The sequence below is a fragment of the Schistocerca piceifrons genome, chromosome X (assembly GCF_021461385.2).
Source record: "Schistocerca piceifrons isolate TAMUIC-IGC-003096 chromosome X, iqSchPice1.1, whole genome shotgun sequence".
NCBI classification, from domain to species: Eukaryota; Metazoa; Arthropoda; class Insecta; order Orthoptera; family Acrididae; genus Schistocerca; species Schistocerca piceifrons.
In genome coordinates this window covers 495,564,417-495,582,393 of record NC_060149.1, presented here as the reverse complement: position 1 = coordinate 495,582,393, position 17,977 = coordinate 495,564,417, and positions in this window count along the sequence as shown.

Genomic DNA, 17,977 nt, shown 5'->3' with positions numbered 1-17,977 from the left:
ATCAAGAATGGTGTCCCACAGGTTTCGGTCTTGGGTCGCTTATTGTTCTAAATGTCTATTAATGACTTACCACTCTATATTTATGAAGATGCAAAGCTAGCTCTTTTCGCTGATGATGCAAGTATAGTAATCACACCCAACAAACAAGAATCAGCTGAGGGAACTGTGATTAATGACTTTCAATAAATTACACATATCAAAAAAATTTACATCACACCGGTTATCAGAAATCCTGAAGATAAACGTTGACTTATGATATTTTATCACAGATACAGTCCCTTTCACTATTCAGAGACGTCACTAAACCCACCCAAAGATGTAAACAACCATGTATGAGCAGCACCTATTAGACTGAGGGTGTCCGACAGATGATCAGTTCCAGTTATTCCACCAGCAAGGAGGTACACAGCTCGTGTTGTTTGTAGTTCAACCATGCCTAGACGGTAAATACCATGGTTCAGTCATGTCCACAGTGTTACTTTGCACCAGGAAGGGCTCTCAGCAAGGGAAGTGTCCAGGCATCTCTGAGAGAACCAAAGGGATGTTGTTCAGACATGGAGGAGATACAGTGAGACAGGAACTGTTTATGACATGCCTCGCTCAGGCGCCCAAGGGCTACTACTGCATTGGATGACTGCTGCCTATGGATTATGGTTTGGAGGAACCCTCACAGCTATGTCATCATGTGATAGGATGTTGTGTTATGATTGAAACTGTGTGGAATAGGCTGCATGAAAAGCTACTTCACTCCCATCATCCATAGTGAAATCCCTCTTTGCAACCATGACACCATGCAGCCCAGTACAGATGGGCTCAACCACATGCTGAATGGACCGCTTAGGAATGGTATCACGTTCTCTTCACCAATTAGTATCATATATGCCTTCAACCAGACAATCATCAGGGACACATCTGGAGGCAATCAGGTCAGGCTGAATGCCTTAGACCCACTGTCTAGTGAGTGCAGCAAGGTGGAGGTTCCCTGCTGTTTTGGTGTGGCATTATTTTGGTCTTACGTATGCTACTAGTGATAACGGAACGCTCCGTAATGGCTGTACAATACAAGAATGCCATCCTCTGACCAATAGTGCAACCATGTCGACAGCATAGTGGCAAAGCATTCGTGTTCATGAACGACAATTCGTGCCCCCATTGTGCACATCTTGTGAATGATTTCCTTCAGGATAATGACATCACTCGACATTGTGGCCGGCATGATCACCAGACATGAACCCTATTGAACATGCCTGAGATACACAGAAAAGGGCTGTTTATTGATGAAGTGACCCACCAACCACTCTGAGGGATCTACGACGAATCGCCATTGAGGAGTGTGACAATCTGGACCAAAAGTGGCTTGATGAATTTGTGGCTAGTATGCCACAACGAATACAGGCATGCGTCAATGCAAGAGGACATGCTACTGGATATTAGAGGTACTGGCGTGCAGAGCAATCTGGACCACCACCTCTGAAGGTCTTGCTGTATGGTGGTACAACAGAAAATGCGTGGTTTTCATGAGAACTAAAAAGGGTAAATAATTATGTGTACATTTATGTCTATTCCAGTTTTCTGTTCAGGTTCCAGAACTCTCAGAACTGAGTTGATGCAAATTTTTTTTTGATGTGTGTATTATGTGGTTCTCTGAAAATTTGCTCTCACTAAATTTTGAGAAGCCACAGGATGTACAGTTCTGTATAATAAATAGCATAACGCCATTGATAAATATATACTGTGGACAGAAGTTTGATGCTACAGCAGAATATTCAAAATTTATGGTTGTGTGCACTGATCAGGAATTGAATTTGAAGAACTCATCAATGATTTGCTAAAATGGTTAGGTGCAGCTACTTATGCTATTAGGGTTATTACAAATTTAAGTGATAAACATATTGGTAAATTAGACTACTATGTCTATTTTCATTCACTGGTTTCATATGGCATCATATATTGGAGTTATTCATCATTAAGAGAAAGAGTATTCATTGCGAAAGTATGTAATCTGAATAATAGCTGGAGCCCACCCAAGATCACCTTGCCGACATTTATTTAATGAACTTGGGATATTCACAGTACCTTTGTAATATATATATATTCATTAATGAAATTTGTTATTAACAGTCAATCCCAATTGAAAAATAACAGTGAAGTACGTAGCTATAACGTTAGAAGAATCGATGATCTTCACTGTTCTGGGTTAAACCTGACTTTGCCACAGAATGGAGTCAATTATTCTGCCACAAAAATATTTGGTCATTTGCTAAAGAGCATTAAAGTCTCACAGGTAGACAACCAGTATTTAAAAACAAATTAAAAGAATTTCTGAATTACAAATCCTTCTACTCAATAGATGATTTTTTAGAATGAAGTAATAACTGTAAAAAAAGATAATTATTTTGTGTGAAGGAAACTTATGTTGAAGTGGCTTGTTCCACATCATTACAAATTGTCATATTCATGATTTATGGAACAAGTATTAATGTATATGCAATAAGAAGAAATATTGATAAATGCTACTGTTTTCATATGTGTGACTGTGGAGACAGTTTGGGTCTGGCAAGGAAGTGATGAATTGTTAGGTGATTTTCAATACTGTAATAAGTTATGAAACACAAGAACATTATAATCATCTAGTAAACAGCCAGACTACTTATGAGACAATATGTCATTTTTAATGATTTAATTGTAAAAATGAAACCAGTAAATTTTATCAGAATCCATTGTTCATCCATTCTGAACTGACTGAAGAAATGTGCTATTTCAGATCGTATTTATTTGTGAATGGCACTGAATAATTTGTGTAAGAAGACATATAACAATGTTTTCATTATTTTATTGGCATTATGTGATAAATTCATAAGGATATCTTTTAATTGATGTAGACCATCTTGTATATAAGTGTACCAGTGCTGCTTGAAGTAATAATCAGGCATTTGTTGCCATAAATTATTATTAGTTTATCCATCTTGAACTTGCCACAATTAAAAAGAATTTTACGCCCAACACGTTTCCTTTTTTGATAGTGACAGCATTATAATTATATTTTCTTCTCTTGCTGAAGTTGTCTTTATTTACCCAGCAGAGTTTTATGAGAACTATGTTCCCCTTTCATCCAGCATTTGTATAAAATATCCCTGAGACTCTGAGCCACACTTTTTTAGGAGCTGTGCCAATCAATTACTTTCCTAGCAGTGTGTCTCTGAATTTATAAGTGCCTTTTGTGCCACTTACTTGAAAATGGCTTGAAACAATCAAATAATACTCTGGTATTTGTTGACTTTACATTTTTATGTTACTTTCCTCACAGATGCACTGCAGTGTCCTAGAACTATGCAATAAAAGTATACTTTAATTTCTCAAATTTTGTTTTTTGTGATTTCTCCATTTTTTATCAATTGTTAAAGCAAACCCCAAAGACATATATGATGTTGCATGTTCAAAACATACTCCACTAACCTTGTAAAAGGGTACTATGAAATTGTTTCTCTTCATTACAGGCTTACCATAGATTTTCTCATTATAGAGTACACCACAAATTTAGTAGTAGTCTGCCATTATATTCTTTTCAGCATTTGGTGTTGATCCTTTAATGTAGTCTACAACATCATCAGGAAACCATCCCATAATGTTCTAGATCCTATCTGACTACTAACTTAAATACACACTGGAATAGGTTTTTTACTGGACAATGAGCATTCATTTTATCATTTGTCAGACGGATGTCAATCTTCTTGGTGACCAGTTTGTAATGAATGGCTGTCTTTCAAAAATTTCTATGTGCTTCTGCTATTAATCAGTACCTTACTTACGATTTCTGAGTGTGTCAAATGTTAGCCCTACAACTTTGCTTCCTCAATTTTGCAGTAGAAGTAGTTGCAGCAATTGGTGGTGTAGGTGGTAGCTAGTAACTGTCATACAGTACGCTTGGCCATTACTAAACGTAGCACCATCAGAATATTAGTGGATTTGTAAGTGCATCATAAGGTTATTCTCAATCGAATGTGTCAACTTACAAGCCCAGTTTTTGACATTTGCGTGCTCTTTTAATCTTCTGCATTAATATGAAGAAATCTGTTGCTGAGTCTCATCAACTGCTGTGAAGGTTTCAGAGCTACTGGAACTGACAGAAACACTCACAGATATTTATCAAAAACAACTGATGTGTCTGAGTTGTGCACTGAAAGACAAACGCCCCTATACAGTGTTAGACATGACAGGTATTTTTAGCAGCATGACAATTCTTGACGCCACATCATGAAATCCATAAAACACACTTCTAAATGTTGAAATGGGAAATCCAACCCAACCATTGATATTTTCGAGACATTTTCCCTGTGGTTACTACCTCTTTCAGTCAGTGGCACATGGCCTGGCTGAGCATCAATTCTGGTTATATGAAAAAGTGCAAAATTGGATCAATTCATGGATCTCCTCAGAAGATGCCCCAGTCTTCTGCTGCAGGTTTCATATCCTGCCCAAAATATAGAAGAAAGTGATGCCTAACAATGGCCAATACTCCAAATCATAAATTACTTGTAAGTTTTTCACAGTATGGCCCAGAACGTCAAGAAAAAACAGCAGAAGCCATATTGTAGACATAATGCATTGGTAAAATAGATGTCAAAGGCAGCTGTGAGACCTGAAACCACTCTGTCTCACTTGAATATAGCAGCTGCATCCTGTTCCAAAACCTACCTTATCAATAGGAATTTGCTCTATGAGAGCACTATGTACTATGTAATAGATTAGCTTTTCAAAGTACTTGTAACTGCAGCAAACAAAGGATATGGGTTTGTAGCACCTTTGTGCTGCTTTTACTAGGTTTCAAAATAGAAATTATCGATACCTTCTTAAATTCAGTTGGGAGGTGTCAGTCAGCAGGGTGTCAGTAAAGATTTTTGCCAACAACCTCTTAGGATATCTTCCCATATGAATCAGAAATTTGTAATGGATACCACCATATGCAGAAGGCTTAAACTGCTTGATGTCCTTCAGTGCTGAGAGGATGACTGTAAATTTGAAGTGGTGTGCATATTCTGATGAAGGAGAAGTGGCTCTTTTGGATCACAAAGATAACTTCTAATGATTAACAAAGCTGATATTTAATATACCTGGTATGTATTTTATCGAGTGGTACTATTGATTTATTGATGGTGTGGAATCTTACGTAGGAGAGTGTCACTTCATTAAGTTTTCTACATACTCATATATCACTTGGTAGCTAGCTATCTCCATAAGCATGCTTTCTACAATTAGAAGTGATAATATGTTGATTTCATCACTATCCACTGTTTCCTATGAGGTCATCTGGGATAGTTCACTGAAGTGCTTAACACAATAGGAATTGCAAAGTCCTTAGAGTCCCAGGTACATATTTTTGTCCCTTTGTCCTTCAGTTATATGTTGCTGATTTAAAAGACACAAAAGACACTCATTTAAAGCAAGCTGGCTTAGTTGACTCAAAAAATGGATGGTAGTACAGTCATAAAATGTTTATTAACTTTTCATATTATCTTGTACATGCATTTACGGTATTGTCAGTTGGAGACTAATCATTATAAGCAGTAAAATAACTATCTGTGAGTCAGAATTTCAAAATGCAACTACCAAAACATGCCACCAGGTGGCATGGTTCTGTCACAGTAGTCGTATTAATAGCAATCTCAGAGGTAAATTAACTAGATGACATGGAAATGGTTTTAATAAGGAAAAGAGGGACAAGGACCTTTGTTTAAAACTAAATGCTATATTTCAGCCAGTATATGGAAAAGTACAGTAATAAAACATGGTAGTCTGTCTACCAAGTCACATAGAGGGCAAAGCTGAGGCATAAATGATGGGAAACCATCTTTATTTAATTTGTGGTGCCACTGCACCAACAGACTTTATTATAAAATAATGAAATATCTAGGAATTTACAGATTTACAATGCTACATGGAATTACAAGTGTCATTTATTATTGTTGCACCATGCAACTAAAATATAATATACAAACTTAAAAGTATTTACTACTTTGCTTACAGGTGACTAAGCAGTAATAAAAAAACAAAATATTAGGAAGCCTTATAACCAAGGAGTAGCTAAATGTAAGTGAAACTATGTATACTGTCCAGTCACACTGATGTGATGATAACATGACCACCTCTTGAAAGCATGATGAACTGCTGTGAGAGTGCAGGAATGGAATTTATGGTGTACTGTAAGGTACTGATGGGGATGAGGAGCCACGCTGACTCCAGTACCACATTTAGGTGTTCTATGATGCCTGGCTGATAATTTATGGCACCAATACCTCAATTGATGTGTTCCCACAGATTCTTGACTGGGTTTATATCCCAAGAGTTTGGTTCCAGGGGAGTACAGTAAACTCATCCCCATACTCTCCCAACTGTGCACGTTCTCTGCAAGCTATGTGGCATGTTGCATTGTCCTACTGGTAGATGCCATTGTGCCGAGGACAGACAGACTGCCTGTAGGGATAAACATGGTTGCCAAGGATAGATGCTTCTGCTTCCCAAAATTATGAAATCACCCAAGGAATGCTACAAAAACATTCCTAATAAGATGACACTCCTATCTCTTGCCTCGAACCAACTGATGTTTGTTCCAGAGTGTTTGCTTTCAGAAGTGTCATGGCACACAAGCTGGTAGCTATCTTTCAATTGTTGCATGGTGTATATCAATAATTTAAGCTTGATTATTGCTCAAATAAACCGTGGCCAAATCTTTGAATCCAACTGACTCAATTGCCTTTAGTCTGTGGACTACTCCACTTACTCTTCATCATGTAGTATTTAATTCTGCACAGCAGTCATTCGGTTTTATTTTGCATTGTCTGAGATCTTCACATCATAGTCAGTACAATAGGTCCTTGACTGTTTTGTGCCCTCACTCATGATACACTTGCTTGTTCTATCCACGGAAGAGTGGTAATGTTTTTGAGACTTGCCAGCCTAATTGCAGGTCTTTCTGTTTGTCTTGGACAACATGTCAACTGTCTCTAAGTTAACAGCATTGTTATTCAATGATCAGAATTACAGATGAATAAGAACAAGTCTATCCATATTCTGCCAATCTGTTACCACCTAGTCATCCAGTCAGCCAGTCACCCAGTCAGCCAATCACCCAGCAGATATGTGACACATTACAGATAGTGTTGATCACTTTATTATCCCTCTTCAAGCGACAGATTATACTAAGATATTAAAACATGATAGCCTCAGATTCCAAGTACATGCCATTGTTATTGTTGTCTAGTTGATATTGCAATCTACTAACATATGAATAAGATTAGTTTCTCACAGCTAAATGCTGTAACTCACCTACATTCAGAATATCAACTGTATTTCATGTTACTTGACTATTATAGCACATTGAATTAGATCACCAATCTAATTGCAGGTTTGGTGAGGAAGGCGGAAATAAGGGAGCTGCACTCTGAAAACTGTCAATGCTTTCTGTTGCAGATGAGCTTATATTCAAAATCTCCCACATTAAATGTGGTAATTAATGAAGATTTTGCTGTTGACAGACGAAAAATATTTCTAATAATGCACATAGACCTCAGTTTCCTTGCAATAAGATAATCATCTCAAGTCAGTTAACAAGAAACTTCCAAGTGTTATGCCCAGTACTGACAAAGGAAATATTATAAAAAGTGACAACATTGTCTTAAATGAACAGCCACTGAGATATTTTCAATACTGGCAGAGTAAAACAGTAAAAGAGTTGAGTCTTTCATTATATAAATGCATTTCAGTAAATTATTACAAATGAATTTGCAGTAATTAACTGACTTCTAAAGAGCAAACTGTGTAATGCCAAGCACTGAAGCATACAAGTTAACACAATTTGTTATTGTTGGTAGCTGAGAACAGCTACCACCACAGACTGAAGTGACAGTTTCAACATTTAAATTCCTCTATTAAATGTGTAAAGAGCCTTTCATACTCCATTCTATATAGTAGTTCTGCTTTTATTATGTTTCTCATACCTGTACATGCTGCCTTATGAAATGAAATATGCATGGGGCATTTATACATTCACTAATGTCTCAGTAGGGTATGACAGTTTGTATCAATCACTAACATTTTGACAGCACATATGTAGCAATCATTCATTGTCCACACTGCAACAGATCACATACGAAAGGCTGAGGAACATAGGTAGCAATGCAAGTTCCAAATAAAATATCATCAACTCAAAAATACGTTCGCACATAATCTGAAATTCCTTCAGTGAAAATAATCTGTCATCCAAGACATGTGATAGCTGTTAATTATACTTCTGGCCAGAATTATTTATTGATTGTTCATTATTGTACTAGGAGGATGCTATTATTTTCACCACCTAGTACTTCAGAATAGTTCACGAGTTATACTGTTAGTAAACATATCTATACACAAGAAGCACAGTTCAATTTAGTAATGTTACTGAAGTTTCTCAGTGATACAGTCACAGATAACTTGATGACAATTCATGTTCATATATACATGAACAATGTGAAGAAACATCACATTCGTTCAGTAGAAAATACAGTATACTTCTCTAAAAATACTTTCTTTGAACACATAAACATATTCAAACATCATAGCAACAAATAAGTCTTAGGAATGTTATCACCTTTCACATTAATTGGTTTACTTTGTGACATGGCATTCTGTAGATGCTAACAGAGATCCTGACATATGCTGACTATCTTATTTCTGTGATGGCAACAATAACTGTCTCCACTGACAGTGCCTCAAATCAAATTATGAGCACCCATGAAGAGCTAAAATATGCAAATATTACTAAAATGAGATGACAGTTCACTCACAAATGTATGTTAGAAATCCAGTTCACATCTCCAACTGTTAACTATTTGTGTAACAATTTCAGATTTGCATTCACATAACCTTTAACAAAATTTAACAGACTTATTCCTCAAAATAAGAGAATAATCTTGAATGCGCACTAACTTTTTAAATAGATACAATTTTATTTTCTTGCTACACCCATGAAACAAAGTTTTGCATCACCTCAGTTCTGAGAGTTCTGGAACCTGTACAGAAAATTGGAATAGACATCAACATAAACATCATCTCCACCCGTTTTACTGCTCACAGAAACCACATACTACATGTTGTACTACGATACAGTGAGACCTTCAGATGTGGTGGTCCAGACTCCTGTACACACCGGTACTTCTAATACCTAGTAGCATATTCTCTTGCATTGATGCATGTCTTCATTCATCATGGCATACTATCCACAACTTTATCAAGGCACTGTTGGTCCAGATTGTTGTACTCCTGAATGGTGATTCATGTCTGGAGAACATGCTGGCCCCTCTAGTCGAGCGATGTTGTTATTCTGAAGGAAGTCATTCACAAGATGTGCATGATGGGGCATGAATTGCTGTCATGAAGACAAATGCCTCGCCAAGATGCTACCGATATGGTTGCATTCTCAATTGGAGCATGGCATTCACATGTTGTACCATCATTATGGCACCATCCATGACCACCAGTGGCATACATTGGCCCCAAATAATGACAACCCGAAACAGTAGGGAACCTCCACCTTGCTGCACTCACTACACAGTGTGTCTAAGGCATTCAGCCTGACCAGGTTGCCTCCAAACATGTCTCTGATTATTGTCTGGTTGAAAGCACATGCGACACTCATTGGTGAAGGGAACTGATGCCAATCCTGAGCAGTCCAGTCAGCATGTTGTTGGGCCCATCTGTACCGCGCTGCATGGTGTCGTGTTTGCAAAGCTGGATATCACCATGGACTCTGGGAGTGAAGTTGCGCATCATGCAGCCTATTGGACGTAGTTTATATTGTAACGCAGTGTCTTGTGGCTGCACAAAAAGTATTATTCAACATTGTGGTGTTGCTGTCAGGGTTTCTCCGAGCCATAATCCATAGGTAGCAGTCATCCACTGCAGTGGTAGCCCTTGGGCACTTCAGCGAGGTATGTCATTGGTAGTTCCTGTCTCTCTGTATCTCCACCATGTCAGAACAACATCGTTTTGGTCCACTCCAAGACACCTGGACACTTCCCTTGTTGAGAGCCCTTTCTGGTACAAAGTAACAATGCAAATGTGACTGAACCACGATACTGACTGTCTAGGCATGGTTGAACTACAAACAACACGAGCTATGTACCTCCTTCCTGGTGGAACCACTGGAACTAATCAGCTGTTGGACCCCCTCCATCTAATAGGTGCTGCTCGTGCATGGTTGTTCACATCTTTAGGTGGGTTTAGTGACATCTCTCAACTGCGTCTTTGATACAACATCCATAGTCAACGTCTATCTGCAGGAGTTCTGAGAACTGCCAGTGGGTCACATTTTTCTAAAATGTAACACTTTTTTGAACTTTTTTCTGCAGAGCTTTCAGTAGTGCCTACAATGTTCAAGTGGCTGCCTTGATACTACTTTCTGGTTACATGTATGGTACCTGTTCTTAAATTTGAAGGGAGCTTTTGTAATCCTCTTCATTGCTGTATGGGGACAGAGGAGTGCATCCCCTGCATGATAATCTCAAGGAGCCTCAGTTTGCCCCTGAGCAGAGGTGCTGGTTTGACCTCTAAATATTCCAGTGCTTAATTTCTATCAACATTCATTGTAATACACGGGTTACCTCTCACTAATATTAGGCTCTCAGAAATTGAATAAAAATGGTAAACTCTAAGACACCGTCACCTTTGAACTTATGTAACTGCTCAGCACTGTGGCTGCCTCACTCTTGATGTGCTTGACCAGCTTACTGGACATTTAAAACCCTACAATACTCTGGATGTCTGGGATATGGTGGTTGAGCCCTTGTTGTCATGTGACTGATGCAATACTTGAGCGATGACACTCTTTAAAATATTGTTGATGAAGCTGTGCATGGTACTCATTGCATTTGAAGAGACTGCAGTGGCAGATTGCACCACTACCATCAGTTAGTAAATATAGTTGGCATAACTTTCCCTGGTCTTGCTCTACTCATTGTTGCCCTTCAAAATGTACTTTAGGCACTGCTGTTCTTTCTTTGAGACTTCTTGCTACTCTTTGACAACTTTATATAAAGCATCAACAAAGAGAGGAGGACTGGAAATGATAATTTATTTTTCATTCAGTCAGAAGCCAGATTGCTTGTTGTTGCAGGCATTTAATACACTGCAGAGTTTGTTGATAATTTTATTATTCCTCTTCAAGACTCAGAAAATACTGCCACATATTAATTGTACCTGGATCTTTTTCCCATTCATCTTGTAGTCTACTGTCAGACTGCACTGCTTAATGTGCCACCAGTACAACCATTTTTAATTAAGACTTGCCTTTAGAATACTTTAATTGCTCATAGACTAACACACTTGTATTGCATTATAGGGTGATGGTTTCCAAGTATTATACCAGATGTATAATAAAAAATGACTGCCTAGTGAATTAAATACACAGTGAAGAAGATTTTTATGATATTGGAAGAATAATAATACAGTGTGGAAACAGTTCAAACTATCATTATGTACTTGGTTTTAAGTGTTATTACTAATTCAAGGGGCTGAAATGGACTAAATTTTAAAGAGCAAGTTGTGTATTGTAAGTCAGCTGAAGTGTGTAAACAATGTGTGGCATTTGGCCACATAGAACAGCCATCGACACAAACTAACGTAATGAGTTATACATTTTAATTCCTCATATATGTGTCTGACAGAAATGTAGGTCCCATCTTCATATGTGTTATAAATGTTTCTCTGGCTGACAATTTTAGTCCCACACACACATTTATTTGTAACAACATTTAAGCAGTTTAATTTTGCTTATTCAAGAATATTCTGAAACACGTATCATGTTGGTAAACAGATAAAACATCACTTTACTCCACTGTCAAATGTATGGTTCATTCCTTGCAAAATTCTACAACAGTGTTCCCTTTGGTGGTACCAGAGACATCACTACAGATTTCATTCACTAATAGCAGACTTAGCTGGTACTGAACAGTTTTTGAAGTTCTTAGTGTAGCAAACTGATAGAATGTTATTACCTGTGGATTGCTTGGAATGCAGTTGTTGTCTGTATGTGGGATTGTCTTTGATGAGATACCTGTGTCAGTGCGCACTTCTTTTAGCATCTTGTAACTATAAGTGTCATTGCTCCTTTTTGTCTTGTCTCTCTTCTACTTATTACAATTGGAAATGTTCTTTAGACCTTCCCAACAGTCTTTGGGTACATTCTGGTAAGTGGGGCAGTTGAGTGAAAACCGAACATCTGTTACAACTGGACCATGGAATGGGTCCAGTCAAAAGTAATCACCACACTCATTAAGACATTTATCCAACTGGGAGATGAGACAATCAATTCATGTTACATAAAATGTGGTTGACAGCTGACCTCTCCACAACCACAACCATTCTTCCACATTAATCTCTCACTGAAACTGACATACATGCATTTCTTTCATTAGGTTGGCAAAGATGTGATAATGACACAATGAAATATCAGGGCTGTACGAAGGAAGTTGCAGTGTTTTCCAATCAAGTTGTTGTAGTATAGACTCTGTCCAACTGGCAGTCTGGGTGCAGATGTTATCATGTGACAGGGTGGTTCTGTGTAGTATCATTACTACAGCCCGAGGGCAAATGGCAAGGCCAGCAGTCAGAACAGTCCACATCTCCTTTGCCAAGGAAATCCAAAGCTGTTTACACAAATAACAGTAAATTCATGATTAACAGATTGAACTGCAGGGGCCTCTGCATTCCTTGAGCATGGAACCACAATCAATGTGTAGCCCACCTCACAGACAATTTAATGTATCATGAAATCAAAACACTCAGGAATGCTGTTGGACAGTAGCATCCTGTTGCAAGATAATGCCTGCCACCCCCTTCACCAAGTGCAACACTGGGTGTGGTTGTGGAGCCATCAGCAACCAACTGCATTCTGCAAAGCAGAAATTGCTCATCTCATCTCTCAGTAGGATGAATTTCTTAATGTGTGTGGTGATTTTCTTTGATTGGAACAGTTGCATGGCCCTGTTGAAGATGTTCAGTTTTCATTTGACTGCCACTTACAGTGTTGGGCAGCATTTGAACTTTCTCTCAAGCAACTGCAGGCATATTCAATGAGCAGAACTGAAGATGATAAAAATTTAATATTGTTTCAAATGATGCCACATTCTTATATGTTGCAGTCATGTTAACTATTGCAAAGATTGATGTCCATTACAAGTTTCCTCTTTAAGCGCTGTCACTATTAATATGTGATTTGTTCAGTCAACGTACAATGAAGCAGCAGATTACCAATTTGGAAATTGCTAAATGTGGCTGCCATTTGGTCTTCACAGGCAACTTCTACCTGTGGAAGTCACACTAACATTGCTGTTGGGTGCATTTGAGTTGGCCATCTGTGTGGTGAATAGATTACAACATTGATCTGATTTTGTTATTATTTATCTGTGAAACTGTAATATTAAATAACTCTTATATACGGTACTCCGTTGGCAATGTGAAAATTCACAACTACAAGGAATATGATAAATCCAATATCAAAATTGCTGTGAAACTTTATGTAAATTATAGTGCTTCTTTGAATGAATTACAGGGTCGGAGAAACCTTATACAGTGAATGAAAGAAGGTAACAGGTACTGATACTGATATGAAGTTTGTGCTCATCAGTAGTTGATTTTCATTTTGTATTGCTTTTGATAATAATTTGATTTCAGTTTACTGTAAATGATGTGTTTCTTATCAGCTAACATGCAAAACTACTTCTTCAGTTGCTTTTCACATCCTTCGGTTTACATTGCACTATTAGTCTAATATATATAATGTATTTATATATCATTTTAATTGATTAAAATGTGGATTTTTGCTGAAACACCCTACATGGTACTAAGTTTGGAAAACAAGCCTAAAAAGATGATTTGTTTAGTTAAGTCTAATATACATTTCAGGTGGTGGAACCACACTAAAAAATAACTGCTAATCCTGATTATCAAATTCTGTATTATGGCATAGAGTCCATTTGAATAGTTGAACTCTAAAATATGTAAGGAACTAATGAACTGAGCAAAGACACTTTAAATCTTACTGCTCTTCAATCTTTGTTATTAAGCACTTACATTCATTACATTTCCTTCTATTAATGAAAAGTCTCTATGGCGCTATGATTCCAATTTATGTAGATATGTGACAGGAATAGTTCTCAGATCTATATATTTTTTGTAAGATACAATGCGCATTTAATATGCCAAATACACTTACTTTGTTCAGTGCCTGAGAATGAGTGCGGTTTATTATACATCACTAAGGATGTCCGTGAACCAAGGACCTTGCCATCGGTTGGGAGGCTTGCTTGCCTCAGCGATACAGATAGCCATAACGTAGGTGCAACCACAACGGAGGGGTATCTGTTGAGAGGCCAGACAAACGTGTGATCCTGAAGAGGGGCAGCAGCCTTTTCAATAGTTGCAGGGGCAACAGTCTGGATGATTGACTGATCTGGCCTTGTAACACTAACCAAAACAGCCTTGCCGTACTGGTACTGCGAACGGCTGAAAGCAAGGGGAAACTACGGCCGTAATTTTTCCCGAGGGCATGCAGCTTTACTGTATGGTTAAATGATGATGGCGTCCTCTTGGGTAAAATATTCTGGAGGTAAAATAGTCCCCCATTTGGATCTCCAGGCAGGGACTACTCAGGAGGATGTCGTTATCAGGAGAAAGAAAACTGGCGTTCTACGGATCGGAGCGTGGAATGTCAGATCTCTTAATTGGGCGGGTAGGTCAGAAAATTTAAAAAGGGAAATGGATAGGTTAAAGTTAGATATAGTGGGAATTAGTGATGTTCTGTGGCAGGAGGAACAAGACTTTTGGTCAGGCAAATACAGGGTTATAAATACAAAATCATATAGGGGTAATGCAGGAGTAGGTTTAATAATGAATAAAAAAATAGGAGTGTGGGTAAACTACTACATACAGCATAGTGAACGCATTATTGTGGCCAAGATAGACACAAAGCCCACACCTACTACAGTAGTACAAGTTTATATGCCAACTAGCTCTGCAGATGACGAAGAAATTGAAGAAATGTATGATGAAATAAAAGAAATTATTCAGATAGTGAAGGGAGACGAAAATTTAATAGTCATGGGTGACTGGAATTCGGTAGTAGGAAAAGGGAGACAAAGAAGCGTAGTAGGTGAATATGGATTGGTGGGAAGAAATGAATGAGGAAGCCACCTGGTAGAATTTTGCACAGAGCACAACTTAATCATAGCTAACACTTGGTTCAAGAATTACAAAAGATAGTTGTATACATGGAAGAAGCATGGAGATACTGTCAGGCTTCAGATAGATTATATAATGGTAAGACAGAAATTTAGGAACCAGGTTTTAAATTGTAAGACATTTCCAGGGGCAAATGTGGACTCTGACCACAATCTATTGGTTATGAACTGTAGATTAAAACTGAAGAAACTGCAAAAAGGTAGGAATTTAAGGAGATGGGACCTGGATAAACTGAAAGAAACAGAGGTTGTACAGAGTTTCAAGAAGAGCGTAAGGGAACAATTGACAGGAATGGGGGAAAGAAATACAGTAGAAGAAGAATGGGTAGCTTTGAGGGATGAAGTAGTGAAGGCAGCAGAGGATCAAGTAAGTAAAAAGACGAGGGCTGCTAGAAATCCTTGGGTAACAGAAGAGATCATGAATTTAATTGATGAAAAATGCAGTAAATGGAGAAGGCTAAAAAGAATACAAACGTCTCAAAAATGAGATCGACAGGAAGTGCAAAATGGCTAAGCAGGGATGGCTAGAGGACAAATGTAAGGATGTAGAGGCTTATCTCACGAGGGGTAAGATAGATACTGCCTACAGGAAAATTAATGAGACCTTTGGAGAAAAGAGAACCACTTGTATGAATATCAAGAGCTTTGATGGAAACCCAGTTCTAAGTAAAGAAGGGAAAGCAGAAAGGTGGAAGGAGTATATAGAGGGTCTATACAAGGGCGATGTACTTGAGGACAATATTATGGAAATGAAGGAGGATGTAGATGAAGCTGAAATGGGAGATATGATACTGCATGAAGAGTTTGACAGAGCACTGAAAGACCTGAGTCGAAAGAAGGCCCCGGGAGTAGACAACATTCCATTAGAACTACTGACAGCTTTGGGAGAGCCAGTCCTGACAAAACTCTACCATCTGGTGAGCAAGATATATGAGACAGGTGAAATACCCTCAGACTTCAAGAAGAATATAATAATTCCAATCCCAAAGAAAGCAGGTGTTGACAGATGTGAAAATTACTGAACTATCAGTTCAATAAGTCACAGCTGCAAAATACTAACGCAAATTCTTTACAAATGAATGGAAAAACTAGTAGAATCTGACCTCAGGGGAGATCAGTTTGGATTCCGTAGAAATATTGGAACACGTGAGGCAATACTGACCCTACAACTTATCGTAGAAGCTAGATTAAGGAAAGGCAAACCTAAGTTTCTAGCATTTGTAGACATAGAGAAAGCTTTTGACAATGTTGACTGGAATACTCTCTTTCAAATTCTGGAGGTGGCAGGAGTAAAATACAGGGAGCGAAAGGCTATTTACAATTTGTACAGAAACCAGATTGCAGTTATAAGAGTCGAGGGACATGAAAGGGAAGCAGTGGTTGGGAAGGGAGTGAGACAGGGTTGTAGCCTCTCCCCGATGTTATTCAATCTGTATATTGAGCAGTCAGTGAAGGAAACAAAAGAAAAATTCGGAGTAGGTATTAAAATCCCTGGAGAAGAAATAAAAACTTTGAGGTTCACCGATGACATTGTAATTCTGTCAGAGACAGCAAAGGACTTGGAAGAGCAGTTGAATATAATGGATAGTGTCTTGAAAGGAGGATATAAGATGAACATCAATAATAGCAAAACGAGGATCATGGAATGTAGTCGAATTAAGTCGGGCGATACTGAGGCAATTAGATTAGGAAATGAGACACTTAAAGTAGTAAAGGAGTTTTGCTATTTGGGGAACAAAATAACTGATGATGGTTGGAGTAGAGAGGATATAAAATGTAGACTGGCAATTGCAAGGAAAGCGTTTCTGAAGAAGATAAATTTGTTAACATCGAGTATAGATTTAAGTGTCAGGAAGTCGATTCTGAAAGTATTTGTATGGAGTGTAGCCATGTATGGAAGTTAAACATGGACGATAAATAGTTTGGACAAGAAGAGAATAGAAGCTTTTGAAATGTGGTGCTACGGAACAATGCTGAAGATTAGATGGGTAGATCACATAACTAATGAGGAGGTACTGAATAGGATTGGGGAGAAGAGGAGTTTGTGGCACAACTTGACTAGAAGAAGGGATCGCTTGGTAGGACATGTTCTGAGGCATCAAGGGATCACCAATTTAGTATTGGAGGGCAGCGTGGAGGGTGAAAATCATAGAGGGAGACTGAGAGATGAATACACTAAGCATATTCATAAGGATGTAGGTTTCTGTAGGTACTGGGAGATGAAGAAGCTTGCACGGGATAGAGTAGCATGGAGAGCTGCATCAAACCAGTCTCAGGACTGAAGACCACAACAACAACAACAACAACAACAACACAAATTGATCAGAAATTGATATTCACACAGGTATCAATGAGAAATGCAAACTAGTAAACTTCAGTGACTGAAGGATCAATGTGTGACACTGCAGCAAAATTTCACTATGCAGCTGGTGGGATAGTAAACAGGGAATGTCGTGAAACCCAGAGCATAAAGTCTTTCCAAATTTTATTATGTTTACTCAGCTGGACAGTAACCATGCCTTGAAGACAGGTGTGTGAAAATCATATGCAATAAAGGGAAATTATCATATAGCACTGACTCCAGAAATCCCCACCCTACAAAGTTTGACCACTGAGTTGCAAGTCTTTTCAGTTCATACCACAGTGGGGAACTTGTGTGTCCATAATGATGACGGCAACACAACACGCAGTCCATGAGTGGAATAAAT